We start from the raw sequence: 18,389 nt of genomic DNA, 5'->3' as shown, positions 1-18,389 counted from the left end.
TCTATCTTTTATAATTAAATCCCTAAGTAAAAGCAAATACATAAATAAAAATTGTGCATGGAATGATATGGGATAGAATTCAACACACGGGAAGGAATTCTTTCTTCAGAGTTCTGACACAATGTCAAGGAATGGATCCAGGCTAATTTCCCCTGTGCCAGACGCAAAGGTGGAGAGTGGTCAGCTGTTGCCTAGAGCCTGTGAAAGGACTAAATCATGCCTATATGCTACTAAGTCATGTTCCAGTCCGTCCCCAAACTTCCAGGCCACCTCAGAGAAGGAGTCATTTTTGCAACCCTAAATTTCAGCCAGCAGAAATAATGTTATTTCATACCCAAGGTTCTAGTCAAATACAATTATTCACTCTTCAGGACACCCTCCTGAACTCCCTATGAAATCCTTCTCACATCTTCACTGCAAGTAATCTTTCCAACTCTAAGCCCTCATAGCACTCTGAGCTATTTCCTGACTTTTTAATATTATTTTCAGTACAGGTTATCTCCCTTATAAAATCGTAAGTTCCCTGAGGGCAGAGCCAGAGTCTTATTTTCATAGCTTCATGGTATCTAGCACTTAGTTCTTGCCACAAAAATCACACAAGAGGCACTGGTAAAGAAATGTCTAAGCCTCCATTTCACAAAGAGCACTCAATTGGTCCCTAAAAAAAAATTAAGAAAAAGAAATAGCTGGAAGATTCTTTAAAACTTACCAACTTAGGTAAAATTGGATGAAATCTGGGTCTCAGTGTTAATTACCATCACCCAGATCTATCTCAGGCTGGATCAACACTTCTTAAGTAGGATCAGGACTGTGGATTTCATGTTACTCTTCCTCCCACCTCACCATCTTTTCCCCTCACCTAGGCCTCCATTATAGTTTATAGAATGAATAATACAACATTGACCAAGTATTTTCTTTTTCAAAAACTGAAGTTTTCTTTTTAAATAATCTGGTTTTGCCCTTTTTAGCTCATCGTTCCCTGCCTCTATCACAATAACCTTTTCCTTTAACAAAGATCTCTGCTCTCACAGGAAGCAATCATTACATTTTGAACTATAAATGGAAAAATAATGGTATTATATTGCATTATGGAGCTTCTGCCGAAATTGCTACTTCTCGGGAATTGAACGTATACTGGGACTTTCTGTCTCTTCACAGTGTCTGTTGTATTAATCCTGGCAAAGTGCTACAGGCTTCCATCTCACCCGTTTTAAGTCTGTTTGTGTAGCACTTTATATTTAGTGTCTTAAACCTAGTGTAATTGCACTGAAGTTGCCAGACAGTGTGGGTGATAGATGGACTGCCACGGGTTAGTTTCCTATAGACTCTGACCCAAGGCCTTTAATTTGCTTGCCAGTTCCTCTCTCACTCATGCCTTTGACCACACTGGGAACTAATAACAAAGAGGAACATCCTAGGCCCTCTCTAACTGATAAATTTTACTGTGCACAGGTAATATGATGTTAAAACAATCAAATTAAAATTAGAAATACAAAAAAAATTTAAGCCTGGTTAAGGCCAAAGGGTTACTCAATCCAGCATCTGTTTTCCTTCACAGCTGACAGCACCACTGAGAAAATATTCAAGGTTTAGGAAATATCCTTCAAAGCTTGAATTATTGATAGTTTCTATCTTTCAACTCAAAGAGTTGTTGAGGCATTATTCAGTTCTACTGGACCATTAGCTGAAGGTTCAAATTACCTGTAGTATTCATACACAACCTTGCAATTTCTATGGGACCTTTTTCTACATTGATTAAATGTGTCACTTGTATATTCATTTTGTCTCAAAATTTCCCCATGAAAGGCATCAGAGCCATTAGGTAACTCACAACAGTTCTTAACACAAATAAGTAACAATAGCGCTGAACAGTTAGGCAGAGCTGTTCTCACTTGCTGACCTACATTTCTTTTTACTTAAAACCTTAAGATGGTTTCACCCTCTTCTGTGGCTCAGACTTTTGACTATGCTAAATAAGAACAGTGCAGAATATTTATCGTTATTAAGAACATGGCATTTGGAACAAGACTACCTAGGTTTAAATCCCAGCCCTGCTATTAACTGGATCTGGGAGAGAGCTTAGGCAACTGACTTACATTTCCATGACTTAGTTTCCTGTCAACTTAGAATTAACAACCTATTTACTTGTAAGCTTGTTGTGAAGAGTTAAGATCCATATGTAATTGTACGTAAAGTCCTTAAACAGTGCTTAACCCATAGTATACTTATTTTGTCTAATAGAGCTAGCTTTATTGTGAGACAACTCACTTAAATATAAGTGATATCATAGGTTGTGTGATTTGGTAACTTTCTGGTCCTTACTGAATCTCTAGCCAGTTGTCAAAAAACTGGATTTCCTATTGTTAGGGAGGTGAAAAGGATTTAGGCCTTTGATAATCTCAGCCATGCCTATGTAACCCAGGTATCATTTGAGTTCACAATGCCTTTTAGTTGTAAATAAAATCAGAAAGACTATCCTCTACCCCAAGTGCTATGTGAAGTCCAGTGACATCTGCTAATTCTCATTGACAGCTCCAAATCTCTGATTTTTATGTCTCTCAGTTCTTATAGCTATTCTCTTCTTACTGCTCTAAACCAAATCCAGTCTGGGACTCTGCTTGATTTCCTTGATTCCTTCTCCAAACTACTCACTCGAGGTACATTTCTATAGTAGACTTGAATGAAAGTTTGGGCTCACATTGGTGTATTCAATATATTACTGTTCAGTGAACCATGTTCCCTGGAGTTGTGTACTAAGGGGGTTTACATAGAGCAATACAAACAATTTCAGTTGGAATATTAGTCACATGTAGTCTCGGACATTATTAACCACCCCACAGCTGTAATGTCCTATTTCCTCCAGAGCCTGCAGGTTCCTGCCACATGGTCTAGAAGCCTCTCCCCCCACAACACAGACACCTTTATCTGCCTCCTTTTCTTCGTCTTTTTTTTCCCCACCTACACCCAGGTATCCCTATTCATTTCTTATTCATGCTCTCCCTGAGGGCATCACCTTCCACCTAAAAAAGCAATTTCTGAAGGCACTTTTCTAAACTAGGTAGTTCCCTTCTAAAACAGGAATCCTGATATCAGTTAATAAAATATTATTTTCTCTGTTATATTTATATAATGTTTTTATCAACGCAAAAATATGGATTCAAATATATACTTAATTCAATCTATTTCACAAATATTTATTGAGCTCTCGTAGCAGTTTTCAGGAAATCCAGACTTGTCAATCATGGACACTGCCCTGGAGAGATTTAGCTCTTTTTATCCACTACAAGTACTATGTCAAAAGGGATAAATGATACGAGACATTAAGATGATGCTATCAGCATTTAGATGTAGATTAACCCTATTTGAACAGGCTCAGGAAAATGTATTCAAGAGTTATTAATTCCATGTTCAATTTTGAAACAGTTGGTTGTAAGTCAGTGAACCAGACAGACAATCTAGCAATACAAAAGAGAATACTAAAGGACATGTTTCTTTCAGGGATGTTACAAATTATTATAACTTTGAGCTTTACATGCAAAGTAATATCAGATGGTTTATAAAGAACTAAAGTTTTGCCATCTGCAAATTCCATGTAAATTCCTAGCCCACTCTAAGCATTTAACTAAGGCAAAATAATAATGACTGTTTAGGCAAAATATGTATATTAAGAAAGAAGATAAATAAACATGCAAGGAAGTTAACTTATAAGATGATTTTTTAAAGTATTAAATACAAAAATACATGATTAAGTTTTATATTTGATTAGGTAATTTGATCTTTTTTCATTATTTTGGCAGAAAGATGATCAAAATGAAATGATTCTGCTAAATAAAGAGGACACCAACAGGGGAAAAACAACACTCTCTGTAATCAAGTTTAAGGAGAGAACAATGAAAACAATGGCCTGTGATTACAAGGCAGAAAAGATGGGGACATGGGAAGAACTCACTACTAAAGCAAATTAAGTCATTAATCTTCCGACTATTGAAATAACATAGCCATGTGAGTTAGCTATCTAACTTGGTATCACTAATGATAACTGTTCTACACAGGTGTCAAAAAAGAGACTTTTAGATATTGGTTTCATTTTTTTTCCCTATGTTATCAGCTGTTGGCTTTTAGGGTCTCCTTTTGGATGCAGAAAATTTCAAAGACAGATTTTAAGAGGTAAACTTTTCACTAAGAACAAGCATCTCTGCTTCTACAATTGTATCTGGTGGTAAAATAGCATACATGCTTTCAACATTAAATAAATATTTATTAAGTGCCCACCCTGTGACAGCACTGTCCTAGGGGCTGATTGGACTTTAGGAAACCAGATGGTCTCCACCCTCCTAGAGCTCACTGTTTAGTGAAGGAGGGCCTATTTTCATACTAAGCAGCCCTGTTTCTTTTCTGCACAACTCTAAATAGAAAAACTTTTTCTTTTATTGAACTAAAGCCTGTCTCCTTAAAAACTTTTATCCATCATGCCTTCTGGAATCATGAAAAATGAATAGAATCTGTCCTAAACCTTATTCTACAGGCAGAAGAGGCCTTTGAGAATTTACTTTATCAAAGCCACTAAAAAAAGTTAATGACAGGGCCAAATACAGGATCCGGTAGCGTATCATTAGTAAATTCCTTCTTAGTTAAAATCATTCTCCATACTAAAAAAAAAAAATCACAGAAACATATTCATTGTGATAAAAAAAACCAAACTGAAATATATACCAGCAAAAGAAAGGTTAAGAAAGATGGTATATTCATTTCATGCAATATTATGCAAACACTGACTTTAATTTAACTGTTTACCCAAGAGTGTGTAATAATATAGGGACTTTCATAATGTAGAATATTAAATGAGAAAAAAATTCTAGACAGACCAAATAGTTGCTTATTGAACATGAATCTACCTCCATTCCCTCACAAAATGCCAATAAAGTAATTTTTAAGTCATAAAATCAAAAGCACAAAGAATATGGGAAAGAAGAAGCCAGTAGACAGGAGAAAATAAAAATAAAATTCTGAATTTGAGAAGTAACCAATTTAATAGAACAAAAAGATATGGCTGAGGGAGCCAAAACATTAGTGATTTACACTGAATAATCCCAGAAAGACTCAAAGACGGAAAATAGTACTAAAGGTACGGGTACAGGTGGGACAAAAAAAAACAGAAGGATTAGCTGGAATCTATACATAGATGTGTAAATACATACTTATTTTTATTTAAAAGGAGGGAAAAATAAACCAAAAAAAGGAAAAGAAAAAAATGCCTTCAAAATTCTGAAGAAAAAAATATTCTCTACCTAGATATCTGTGCCTGGAAACTGTTAATCAAGAGTGAAGGCAAAATAAGAGCATTTTCAGACATACAAAGTCTCAAAGAGTATACTTCCATAAATTATTTCTCAGGAAGCCACAGAGGGGTATGTTCCACCAAAACAAGGGAGTAAACCTACAAATAGGAAAACGTGAAATCTAGAAAAAAAAAAAAGGATCTCATTCAGGAAGAAGGTGAGGATAATCCTTAAGATGACTGTGAAGGGAAGAAAGTCCTGGGGCCAGCTGAGCTTTGGGCTCAGAGGTCAGATTGTTCCAGATAAGTCACCAAGATAATCATACAAATATTTCACCAAGAAAACAATGAAACTGAGGCATTGGTTTATGTGTTTGAATCAATTGATAATTTACTTAATGACAAGCACATTAAAAAACTAAGCACAGAAAAAAGATCTCCCCTGAAAACAAAAAATTTCACAAGAAAGGAAATATGATAATAGGACACGGAAGAGCAGAACTGTAAATAAAATTTATATAATCATCATAGTAATAGAGACAGTAAATGTTTATTTAACCAAAAATTTGTGACCTAACAATATGGGAGAAAACAAAGTAGATGTGGATAGGCGGGGGTTGGGTGAGGGGTAATGCTGGAGCGAGAGAGCAAATTCTCATCTTCCATAACAGAAAGTCAATAGATCTAGAAAGTCATGTCATCAAAGAAAAATCTATTATTGTAAATACAAAAGTAAATTCCAAAAGAAACAGCAAAAACAGTCGAAAACAGTTGCTTCTGGTATTGAGAACAGGGCAAGGGACTGCTAATTTTCATTATGAGTCTTGAAGAATAATTTGATAAAATTTTTTTAAAATAAATGATATTTGCATATTTTTTGGACTTAATAAAAATTAAATCTAAAAATGACCTCTAAACACATTACACAGAAGTCCCAAAACTAAGGGCAAGAAATGTACAATCTGTAGGGTAGGCTGGCCAGCTGGAGACTCAGACAAATGTCAATGAAGTTTATATTTAGATTATTTTTTCTGGGTGGTTCAAATTTTCTTTCATGAATATATACTACTGTTATAACAAAACAATTAAAATAAAAAGGAACCAAATTGAGCATGATTTGTTCTTTGAACCCCTGATGTTTCCTAATATTGAACACATTATTTCTATGTACATAATAATCTACTCTTCAATTCTCTTCCAGATTCTTCTAGGAATTGTTGTTAAATTCATTATTCTATTCCCAGAAGATATATCCCTCCATCCACATCTAACAGACAGACAGACAGACACACACACACACACACACACCTTTAACAATTTAAATAGTTGTTACCCATCTCTGCATCCTGTCCATCCCCATTCTATAGGGCCCTTCAAAATCACCAATAATTATTGGCCTGTGACACACCAAAAGTTCTTTCATACCCTAGGATTCAGTTTAATTAAGACTAAACAATCGAACTTAAAACAATTCAGCACTCTATTTACTTTTTCATAGATGTTTACACTATATTTTTCCATTCTAAAGATCCACCTTTTTATTGGAAGAGGTAAAAACAATAGATGAATATTCATGTATTTTTACCATGATTACTTAAATTTCTGTGAGATTTGAATTCTTTCTTTTTAAATTTAGTTTAGGTTATTAGCAAAAGTCTATTTACAAACAGAAGAAATTTCATTTTTAAAGAGTTCATCTTATCTGAGGCCTTAAAATATTACATAATATTTCTACACTGTCTTTCATATGCGCTTCCTTTTATCTCCCATCACCCCTGTCTGAGCTCAGACTCTCATCAGTGCTCCTCTGGATCACTAAAATAACCTTAAAACTAGTCTCCTGGGTGCCAAGATTTCCCTCTCCAACCATTATCTGGATTTGGAACCCTGCTCCAAATGGCTTTGTGCTTTCCTGCCTTCCATATCTTCCTTTTGATGTTCAAATTGTTCTGATGCTTGGAAACTTCTTTCCCGCTCCAATATCTGTTACTCAAAGTACTGGATCGTTTCTCAAGGTCCAGCTCAAATTCCAATCCTGTGAACCATACCCAACTTCTATTACTTGGAATTAGTCTTACCTTTTAGCCATTTTTCTCTCTAAAACATTTTTGTACTTCTATTAATTATTTCTAACTCAATCTGTTTCAAGTTACATATCATCTTTGAGTCTCCCAAAACATCTAGTATAGGGCTTTATTCATAGTAGAGGCACACTAAATGCTGAATTAAATCTTAGCTCAAATGGCACAAAGTTGGATTAAGTCAGAAGTATCTGATAACACCAAAACTAAGACCTACAAGAAGACTGCTTAGCTTGCAGCCATTGTAACTCTTACTTTTCCATAAATGTTTTTTAAATTTATTTATCTCACAGGCATTTGGCAATTGTTTAAACTTCAAGATCCTACTAATTACTTGGTTTAGAGAGAGAGATGTTAGTTCACATAGACATATTTATCTTAATCTTCTCTGGCTCATTTTTGCTTTATATGGGAAATCTATTTTTCTGATATCTCGATGAAAGAAAATTAGTCTGTCCACTGAGGTGAATAATGCCTTAGATAAAGGATAAGTCAATGCCTGCATAGCTGTAAAATTCCATTGTTGCTCTCCATTTCCTCATAGAACATTTCAGGGAAATAAATGGAAATTAGCTCAAAGAGCTCTAACACTTTATCACATTTTTGGCATGTTATAAAAACATGTAAATAGAAGTGCAAACCATACTTTGAATTTCAGGTTATTTTTGCAAAACTGACCAGAACTCTATCACCAAAAATACTGATGAACAAAAAAACAAGTTTAGAACCAAGGATGCCAATATTCCCGTAATCCGATCTTTTAAAGGTGGACTCCTAAGCCTCCAGTAAAAAGACCCTATTTTCACTTTCTGAATTGCTACAAAGATGCAATATTTAAATGTCATAAACTTAGTCCACTAAAAGTTTTGCACATACAGTTCTCAACAAATAACATTTTATTAGAAGCTTCCTGTGAGAGCTTAATTAAATTTAGATGCAACTAACCTGTATTCTTTTATTTCATTAAATATGAAACTATAATATTTATAGTATCTCTCCAAATGATTGGGATAAAATATGTTCAGAATGTCCTAACTCAATTAATACATTCTGTATCAGTCAGGATACTCTAAAGAAACGGAACCAAGAATAAACACACACATAAAGAGAATGAGATTTATTTTAAGGAACTGGCTCACATGCTTGTCAAAGCTGGTAAGTCTGAAATCTGTAGGGTAGGTTGGCCAGCTGGAGACTCAGACAAAAGTTGGAAGTTGCAGAGTTGGGTCTGAAATTTGTAAGGCAGGCCAGCAGTCTGGAAACTCATGCAAGATTTCTGTTATAGGTAAAATTTCTTCTCCAAAAAACTGATTTTGCTGTTAAGACCTTCAGCTTATTGGATGAGGTCTATCCACATTATGGAGGGTAACCTGCTTTACTCAAAGTCAACCGATTATAATTGTTAATCTTCTTAATCACATTACTAAACACCTTCACGGCAAAATCTAGACTAGTATTTGACCAAACCACTGGGGACCATAGCCTAGCCAAGCTGACACATGAAAATTAACCACCACACATTCAGTCAGTAAATATTTACTGAGCACCTCCCAAGGGCCTAGTACTACTCCAGATTCAGACCTTACCCTCAAGCCATCACTTACCATATGGAAGGCAACAAGTAAATCAACACTTACATTGCAGTGTGCAAAGTGCTATGCTAAAGTGTTAAAAAGGCTAGATTAAGGGCATCAGATTGAGTCCTGGTGATTTTAAGAGCCACTAGAAGAAAGATAATGATTGAACAAAATTTAGAAGGATGAGTAAGAGTTACTGAGAAAGAGGGGGGACAAAGTCATTTGCAAAGTGATCTGTGTAAAAGAAAAAAAGATGCAAGTTCATTTGATTTGTCTAGAGCAAAAAATACATATGCCACCAAGGCAGAAAATTAAGCTGAATAAGTGGTCACATGCCAGATCACAATGGACTTTGTGGGCCAACTATGGCATCAGAACCACATCCTGAAGGCTATAAGAGTTCATCTAAAAGGAGTTATACAATCAAATCAGCATATCAGAAAAAAATAACCTTTACTGCAGGGCTAAGATGAGGCTAGAACCAGAATTGGGAGAGTTGGGGTGGGGAAGGACTTAAAGCAGACAGACCCTGTTTGGAGAGTGGCAACAGGTAGCTGAGAAGTTGTGAAGACCCGCAGCAACGGAGTGAAAGGGAGCAGAAAGCTTTCAGGAAGTCGAATACATAGGATTTAGTGACTAATTGACGTGGGCTGAACAAGATGAGGGCATATGTGATGACTTCGGGTTTGGGGTTTGGATAAATATGAGGACAGTACTGTCATATAAAAAATCTTGGTTAAAGAGGTAATGCATGATGAGAAAGGTAGAATAAGGTAAATGGAAAAAAATGAAGTGAAGAATATTCCAGCAGCTACTACTGCATCTTTCTACATCAAAGCAGATGGTAAAAACAATTTCATAGATTTCTCCCTAATCCTCTAAATTTACTTATATACAGCCAAATTATGCTTTGTGCAGAACAAAGTAGGTTGCTTAATAACAAAAGTAACACGTTAAGGTACACTTAGTACTTAAGAATTTACTTATAAAAGAAATTACTCTGCTAAATTACCTTTGCCTCTTCAGAAAAATGTGCGAAACACTCCAAAATTCTGAATGGATTAGGTGATAAATAGGGCAACACTTAGCTTCCTGCCCAGAATTTGAAAACAAAATTTCCCTCTGATAATTAAATAATAAAAACAACACATAGTGAAATACATCAGAAATAGGCAGAATCTTAGAGAAACAGATTGCTAACCGTATTAACAAATCTAAACAATGTGTCTATTTAGAATTGGAGCAGAAATAAGTGTTGTAGAGCTAAACACAGGTAGGAGCCATCTAAGCATTTCTCAAGGAGAAGGACAGTGAAGATGAACATCTGGTCTTCCTGGCATGCATATCCCTACTACTGAGATGCATGAGTAAAGCTACTAAAAATCTGATGCAATTAAAAATTCAAATTAAAATTCCTTTTCCTTTGGTTACAGATGACTTACTAGGTCACATGCTTCAAATCTGGCTTCTGAAGTAGATATTATTAGGATGTCCTATACCTATCTCTTCTCCTGAACAGAACGCCACATGGCCCAAACCCTTCTTCTTCTTAAGGGAACTGCTCCTTCTCTTACTCCAGGAATTCAAAACAGCACTTGCCATGTTGTTAAAAACTCAGCCCCTACAGTAGAAAGCAGTGGAAGGCAGAGCCAATGAATAGGAAGAAATAGAATCCTGATGACATCATTTGAGCCCTTGGGTCAAACTTCACCAAAAGTCAGCCATACTTCCTAGGCTTTTGAGTTATGTGAAGTGTTCAATTCCATATTTTGTTTATGCCAGTTTGAGTTTCATTTTCTAGAACTTGCAACCTAGAGTTCTAACTAATACTATGCATCATTACAAACTTGAAGCTCTAGACACAGTGAGTTGTTTCTGATCTTATAAAAAAAATAACTAAAACACCAAACCTCCCAATACTACACAGTTAATGTGGCAATCAAGTCTGACCTTCAAGTCCATTAAAGTCTATAAACAGTCAACTAAAAAGAACACATTCTTAAGTGATTTTTTTTCATTGTAAAATAGGAGAAGTAGAGAAAGTTTTATCTACTTCATTTGCCAAGTTCAAGAAAATGGTAGTGACATAATTTTTTAAACCTTAATTCCTATAGTGACTACTGAAGTTTAGTTTCCACAAAATATTTCTATGAGAAATTCCTGAAGTTGACTGTCAGTTTATCAATCTGCAAATTAAGATGGCTGAAAAATCTCAGTGTGTAGCCATGCAGAGTGGCTAGGAGATCATAGGTGTGACCCCCAAAATATCTCTCAGTCAATTAGACATGCAAACATTTCAGAAAGTCAAGAACACTGCAGCTCCCTCCCCCATAGAAGATTCCTTTTTCTTTTTTAACTTAAGAGAATAACTCCAATTTCTCATTATTGAGTTAAAGCATTATTGAGTAAAATATTCATAAGTGCAAGTTAGAGACGAGGTAGATGATCTTCAAAAGTGGAATAAAATAAACTAAATGAAATTTAGCTCAACTATGCATTGAAATGTATTTACGAAGGCACAGCTCAAAAACAAAATAAATTATATATTTACTGCTTTGATTCAAAACCCAAATGTCTCATAAAGTCCACATGTAGAGAGTTGTTAGTAAATACAGCAAAAGAAGACAGCCTTGATTATTTTTCACAATGATTATATTTTTTAATTTCTCATAATTTTTATGAAAAGTTTTATTCAATGACAATATTTATTTTTACCTTCCTATTATAGTTTGACAACTTACATCAATGACTACATAAATTTGATTATTTTAGCTCACATAACATGATTTCAAATCAATATTCTGTAAGCCTTAGGGAAGGGAAAGTCTTATACCCTACACAATCCTGCACATGATAAAACATTATAATAAATAATAAGGTCATCCTTAAATTTTATACCATGTACTATCCAACCTCATTAGGGTAGATACAAAAGGAATCTGGAGAAGAGTATGTATCAGAAATGATGTGCCTGTGTAATATTTCTCAGTCAAGGTATTAGGGGACATAGCATTTGAACTGTATCATAACAGGTCATCAAGCAAAGGTGATGGGTAGTGCATTCTAAACAGTAAAGCCACAACATAAAGAAATAATTAATCATAATACCAGCCACTATTGATTAAATATTTTCTCCATGCTAGATACACTGTACCTGTATTAACTTATTTAACTGTATTAACTTATTTCATCCTTACAAATGTTTAATGATAGTCTAAGTTTGCACAGCAGTTAATTGTCCCTCTCCTCCATAGCAATCATTGACCATGCAATTAAAATTTGTATCTTGGCATGGAAGCAACATGAATGTCCACTGACAAATGACTGGCTAAAGAAGATGCAGTATGTATGTATATGTGTGTGTGTGTGTGTGTGTGTGTAAAAAAAATATATATATATATATATATATATACACACACTAAATACAGTACTCAGCCACAAAAAAGAACAAAATAATGCCATTTGCAGCAACATGGACGGACCTGCAGATTGCCATACTAAATGAAGTAAGCCAGAAAAAGAAAGACAAATGCCATTGATATGATATCACTTTTTGTGGAATCTAAAAAAAAAAAAAAAAAAAAAAAAAAAGACACAAATGAACTTATTTAGAAACATACTCACAAACACAGAAAACAAAATTGTGGTTACCAGGAGGGGAAAGGGGGAGTGGAGTGATAAATTGAGAGTTCAGGATTTACAGATACTAACTATTATATATAAAATAGATAAACAACAAGGTCCTACTGTTTAGCACAGGGAACTATATTCAGTACCCCACAATAGCCTATGATGAAAAAGAATATGAAAAGGATATGAATATAAAAACCAACTATACTTCAATTAAAAATAAATAAATAAAAGTAAAATAACATTTGTGTCTTGGAAAAAAATGACTATACATTATATAACATCAGCCTTCCAGAGGCTCACAAATAGTGGAGACTGTCAATGAATGCCAAAGTTGATAATACTGATAACCTCCCTCGTTTCATAACACCAATTCCATCTCAGATAACACTGGTATTCTAATAGCTCATCATTCCTTCATGTCTGGACTTAATTCTCTTTCAATGCCATGAAGAAGGGAAAGAAAAAAGTGTAATTCTAGCGCTAAATAGAGTGTCCTCTCTCTCTTACATACATATGTACATATATGTACATAAATAAATGTGTACAGCTACATTTCACAGGTAATTTTCCACAATAAGCAGTGCCAAAATTAGCTGATTAATGTGCTAAATTATTAGGGTAACTTGACTATTTTTCATCAGGATAGTGCCCATTTGAGGTAAGAGTTTCTCTTTTATGATTTTGTTTTTCTTCATTGGCCTTGTAAATCAAATGACTTTGCCTCAAGGACAGTGGGAAGGATCTTAAGTTTTTATTTTCATGTAAGGAGGTACTAGTGAAATAAGTATCATTAGTTAAACACTTCTTCACAAACAGTCCTTATGTGGAGACCTTGTTGATATGGGATTGGAAGGACCAGAACCCTATCCACCTGGCCTCTCCTCAACTCCTACAGCAGCTACTAGGGGAACTTCAGAGAGCTGCTAGAAATCACTGATGAAGGCACACTAAACTGAGAGAGCAAAGGCCTGGGTCAGAGACTGTAAAAGTGCAACCCTATGGGCAAAATCTGCCCTGGAAGTGTGTTTTGTTAGACTCATACAGTTTTTTGTTTTTCTTTTTCTTTGTTGTTAGCATTTTAAAATTGAAATATTTTACATAAAATATCTGGAGTCCCAGCTGATAATTAAAAATCATATGATCTGCTATACTGAACCTCCATTTTCACATGTAAATCATCAGCTGCATCTGTGTGGCAGTGACCCCTTCACCTGTGCTTATGTATTTCTTTATCACCACCTTCCATGTTCTAATTTATAACCCTGAATTATGTTTCCTACCTGACCCTTGTAGCCAGGTGACCAATGACCAAACTTTTAATAAAGTTATGCTACCAATAATTTGATTGACCTTAAAAAGTCATTAAATCTCTTTGGGACTCAATGTCTTCACCTGACATTGGGAAAGGGAGCTTCTAAGTCTAATATTTATTCTAAAATTTAGAATACTCTCTCGTTAGAAATGGACTGCCTGCTATAACTTCTACTATCAGTGAAATCTTGTCTTGACTACCATAAATTAAATTTAAAATAGTCAGTTTTACTAGTGCATTTAATCACAAGAAAAGGCATCATTAAGTTAGGAGTACTGAAAAGAAATACACATGTACTTCAATTTTAATGCCCTTGGAAAGGCTTAGCTACATCAGACCTGATTTGGAAAATTTTGACTGAGAAGCCTCTCTGAACACCTGGGGACTACTGACTTCAATTAGATTACAGCTGGCGTTGTCCATTATCTATTTAAAGCCTAACAAAGAAAAGAGAACAGTGGGGGTGTATTCATTCTCTTCAATTAAATTCTCTTCCATACAACTGATTTAGGAAGTAATTTTACCCAGGATTTACTCAAACGTTCTCTGCCACAAGAACTCTACATTACCTAATTTGGATGTGTTTTCAATCTATTATTTCAAAAAATTAAGTCACTTAAAAAGCACTGAGTAATTTTCTTGCTAGTATATGCCACTTTATATCACATTCTCAAAAGCATATTGTGTATTTGCTGGGTCAGACTAGAACACGTGTATACCTAACCACTATCTTCTGGGGTCATCAATAAAACAATGTAAGATTTTCCAGGAAACAAAATAACTAAATATGCAAACTGATAAGTGTACTAATTGTTCTAGCTTCACTTGTCATTATGGGTCTCCAAGTGAGAAGGGTTTAAGGCCTTGCCACTCAAAGCGTAGTTTGTGAACCAAGAGCATCAGCATTCCCTGGGAGCTGTTACAAAAGCAGAATCTCAGGCTCCACCCCAGACCTGCTGTTTTAGGACCCACTGTTCAGCAAGACCCTCAGGTGAGTTATGCACAGATTAGTTTGGGAAATACTGCTGGGCACACTGGGGAAGTAATGGCTGGGCCTGAACTCTAATCCTGATCCTGCCATTTATTAGCCATACTTTATTTCACCTCAGTTTCTTCATCAGTAAAATGTGACTAAATATTAATTACCTCAAGGAACACTCCCTGATTTTATTTACTTATTACATCTGAAGACTCTGGCACAGAGTAAGTCCTCAATAAATGTTTACCAAATCTGGCTACCAAAAAAAAAAAATAGTCAGAATCTAAAAATTCTGACTCCACTTTGAAGTTAAAACTCAAATGTATTTTTACAAATGAATGTTTTTTTTTACCATGAGCTGAATCTGTTCACTTTAAGATGTGGAATAATTTCTTTGATGTTTCTTCTTAAAAACTCAAGTGGAGATTGAAAGGGAACTGTTTTCCTTCCTCTTCCCTATTTCTTCCTCCAACTCATCCTTCCTTCAAACACAAATGAAGGAGAGAGACCTAAAGAGAAAAACTGAATGAGCACTGCAGTGATTTTTCAGGACCTCCAAATGAACGCAATTAAACTCCCTCAAAGCCCCAATCCAGCACAAAGTGACCATGCTGTTAAATGGTTAAATGGCAAGATAACAACACAAATCAAACTTATTTTACATTACGGATGCAATGTTTGGGTAAAAGTCTTGATATGTTGAGAGAGAGAAAGTAACAAGATAACCAGGGAGCAGAAATTTGCTAAATTTAATGCAGAAAATCAAAACAGACAATAGGAATACAGAGACACCATAAAGGACACCTTTGAGCTACATGTCTAAAATATAGGATATGGGTGATCAACAGCCCTAGGCAGTAACTGATGTGAGACCCTTTGACTAACCTGGGACCTCAGCTTTTGAACTATGGACCAAATGTACAATCTATAAACCAGTCTATTGTACTTGTAATATGAAAGAAATCACTCTTCCAATTTTGGTCAACAACAGGTTCTTCTATACAAACCATAATCTTAACTAAACTAGTTAGATTTTAAATTTTTATTTTATGAAATATTATCTTAACTCAAGTGAGTCCCTCGTTACTGTCTGCTTGTGGATCTTACGTATAGCCACTGTAATGTTTTTTCCCCAACACCACTATATTAATAGTCTCCACTTGCCAAATGGCAGGCCTTCCATCCTTTCTGGTGTCCTTGGATTTTCCATGCGAATGTGGAAGGAATATCTCACATAGGCTATGCGTAGCTTCCTATCTCAGCTGCCCTTATACTCTCGCTCTTAACATTCCTTTTGGCTAATTCTGCTTGGCAAGGAACACAATGGTGGTAGTGACCTTTGACATCCTCTGTTGTGTCTATTTTCTCAACATCTGGTGCCTAAGAAATCTTTCTGCCTCCAAGTTCCTGGCATGAACACCACCTGCAACTCTATTCTGGCCATACTGGTGTTAACCCAGTCTTGACCTCCAGTCCTCACCTGGAGAGAAATGGTTGCCACTTTTTGTGGGAGCACAAACTTGGGTTAACAAACTTTGATATTGTAATGATTGCTTTTACCAAATCATATTCTCACCTTTATATAAACACATAAGAAATGTATAATCAAAACCAATGCTTTCTATATTTGTCTTTATACTGCTAATTCAAAGCAAAATGTCTAAGAGCACAAAAGACTAAACTCTCAATACCAGTCACCACCTTATCTATGGAATTTAGCTTATTTGCCTTGAAGCTGCTTTGCAGGAATCTGCTACAAACTGTCTCCTTGCTGTAAAAAGCAGAGACATACTTTGCTTGCGTTGCTTAGTTTGAGGTCATAGATTCAGGGCTGCTTGTGCTTACAGAAAACCATAACTCGTCCCCTGCCCTAACCGGCAGGACATGCTTCGCTTATCAGGCGCAGGTGGATAGTGTAGGCTGCTCTTGCTCACAGAAGACTGCGACTTAGCCCTTAGCTGGGAACAGCTGGGCTGCTTCACATGTTTAGACGATTTCTGATCATTGTATACTCTGTGCTGGTCTGGGTTTTCATTATCAATTGTTCGGAACACTGTAACCCTGCTCATGATTAAGGTGTAAAATAACTGTTTGTACTATTAATATTGTAACCTTCTCTCTAAGTATAAATTAAGATTATAATGTTTCTGTTTTTCACAAACTGAAAATACTGACCTGCATCCCTGCACATACACCATGCTCCTTACTTATTCCTATGACGTATTTTATTTTGATTCTTTGTTTGACTATTCTCAGTAAATACAAGAGCTTTGGAGGAGCTCGGGAAGTTGGTCTCTGGCTCACTGTCACTCTGTTGACTTGATAAAGTCTTGAGTAATTTTGTTCTTCTGCAGTGGGGACTTTTGCTGGACAAAACCCATGACGAACAGAACCCACAACTGGTGACCCCAATGTGATCACCACTCTCCGAGATGAGAACCCACAACTGGTGACCTCAACGTGACCACCATTCGCAGGGACAAGAACCCACAACTTTTTCATCTCTTCATGTATGAAGGCAGAAGGAATCCCAAAGCAGAAAAGCTTGGGATCATCGTGATAAAGTGCTTTCAACCCTAGCACACAAACATCTCTGTTTTCAAGGTCATAAGCACCCACAAGAGTCTAAGCAGAAAGAAATTTTATTCATACATCTATATCCTACACTAATTCTCCCTTCCCATTGTGACAGTCACCTTCATTTGCTGTGATAGTTCTTTTGTCTCTGGAGCCATTTTATCTCTTATCTCACTCTGGTTTCCTTCAAAGATTCCTATTGAGCCACTTTCCAACCTTCATAAATGTCACAAATGTCAGTATGAGTCTGACCCTGGATCTCAGACAAATCAGGAAATGGAGCTGGAAATAAGGGAGGATGGAGAGAAAAGTGTTTCATACCTCCACATACTCAGTCCTGGTCTTGTTAGCCCCATATTTTAAAACTAATTAGTAGCATGTTTTTGAAACATTAAAAATATAAGCTAATATTAAAATGGTCCTGATCAGCATCCTGCATGCAAATATTTCCTCAAATACTGAGCGCACTTTTCTCAGAATCTGAGATAAATTTCAATGTTCTTGGCAAAAATATGAAGGTAGATGAGCCCAAAAAACAGACTTCAAAGTAGATTATTAAATCTAGTTGCAGTTAACATACTAAACAAAAACACAGTCATTAGTCTTTAAGTTTTTGATAGTATACATTTTTAAAAAATGAAAGAATCTTGGATTATATAAGGCCAATGACTTCATTTTAGAAACAAAAACTTACAGGTAAAGTGACTTCAAAAGTAACTAGGCTTGACCTCAAACTGAAACCTCCTGATTCTTAATTTGAATCTCTTTCCCTTACATCCATTATCTTATAAGGGTAGCTTGTGGGGTTAAAGTATTTTGCCACAATGATCCATTCATTCAGTCAGTAGATATTTATTGAGAATCTACTGTGTTCCAGGTGATGTACAAGAAAGGGTGATCTATCAGGGGTGAAAATCTTAGTTCAAACCTCAGGTCTTCCAAATCTGATGCG

At 35.6% G+C, this 18,389-nt stretch overlaps 1 long non-coding RNA gene across 2 annotated transcripts in view; it reads right to left on the bottom strand.

Moving 5' to 3' along the window:
* LOC116664911 overlaps positions 1-18,389 on the bottom strand; it is a 127,056-nt gene that overhangs the window by 68,903 nt on the left and 39,764 nt on the right. Inside the window, exon 3 of one of the 2 annotated variants that reach the window (XR_004321452.1) lies at positions 15,213-15,369. The exons of the other annotated variant lie outside the window; for it this stretch is intronic. This is a non-coding gene — a long non-coding RNA (uncharacterized LOC116664911). The remainder of the gene's footprint in view (positions 1-15,212; positions 15,370-18,389) is intronic. 2 annotated transcript variants of the gene reach the window in all.

Source organism: Camelus ferus, chromosome 1, assembly GCF_009834535.1.
Source record: "Camelus ferus isolate YT-003-E chromosome 1, BCGSAC_Cfer_1.0, whole genome shotgun sequence".
Taxonomy (NCBI): Eukaryota; Metazoa; Chordata; class Mammalia; order Artiodactyla; family Camelidae; genus Camelus; species Camelus ferus.
This window is presented reverse-complemented; position numbering and strand designations above follow the sequence as displayed.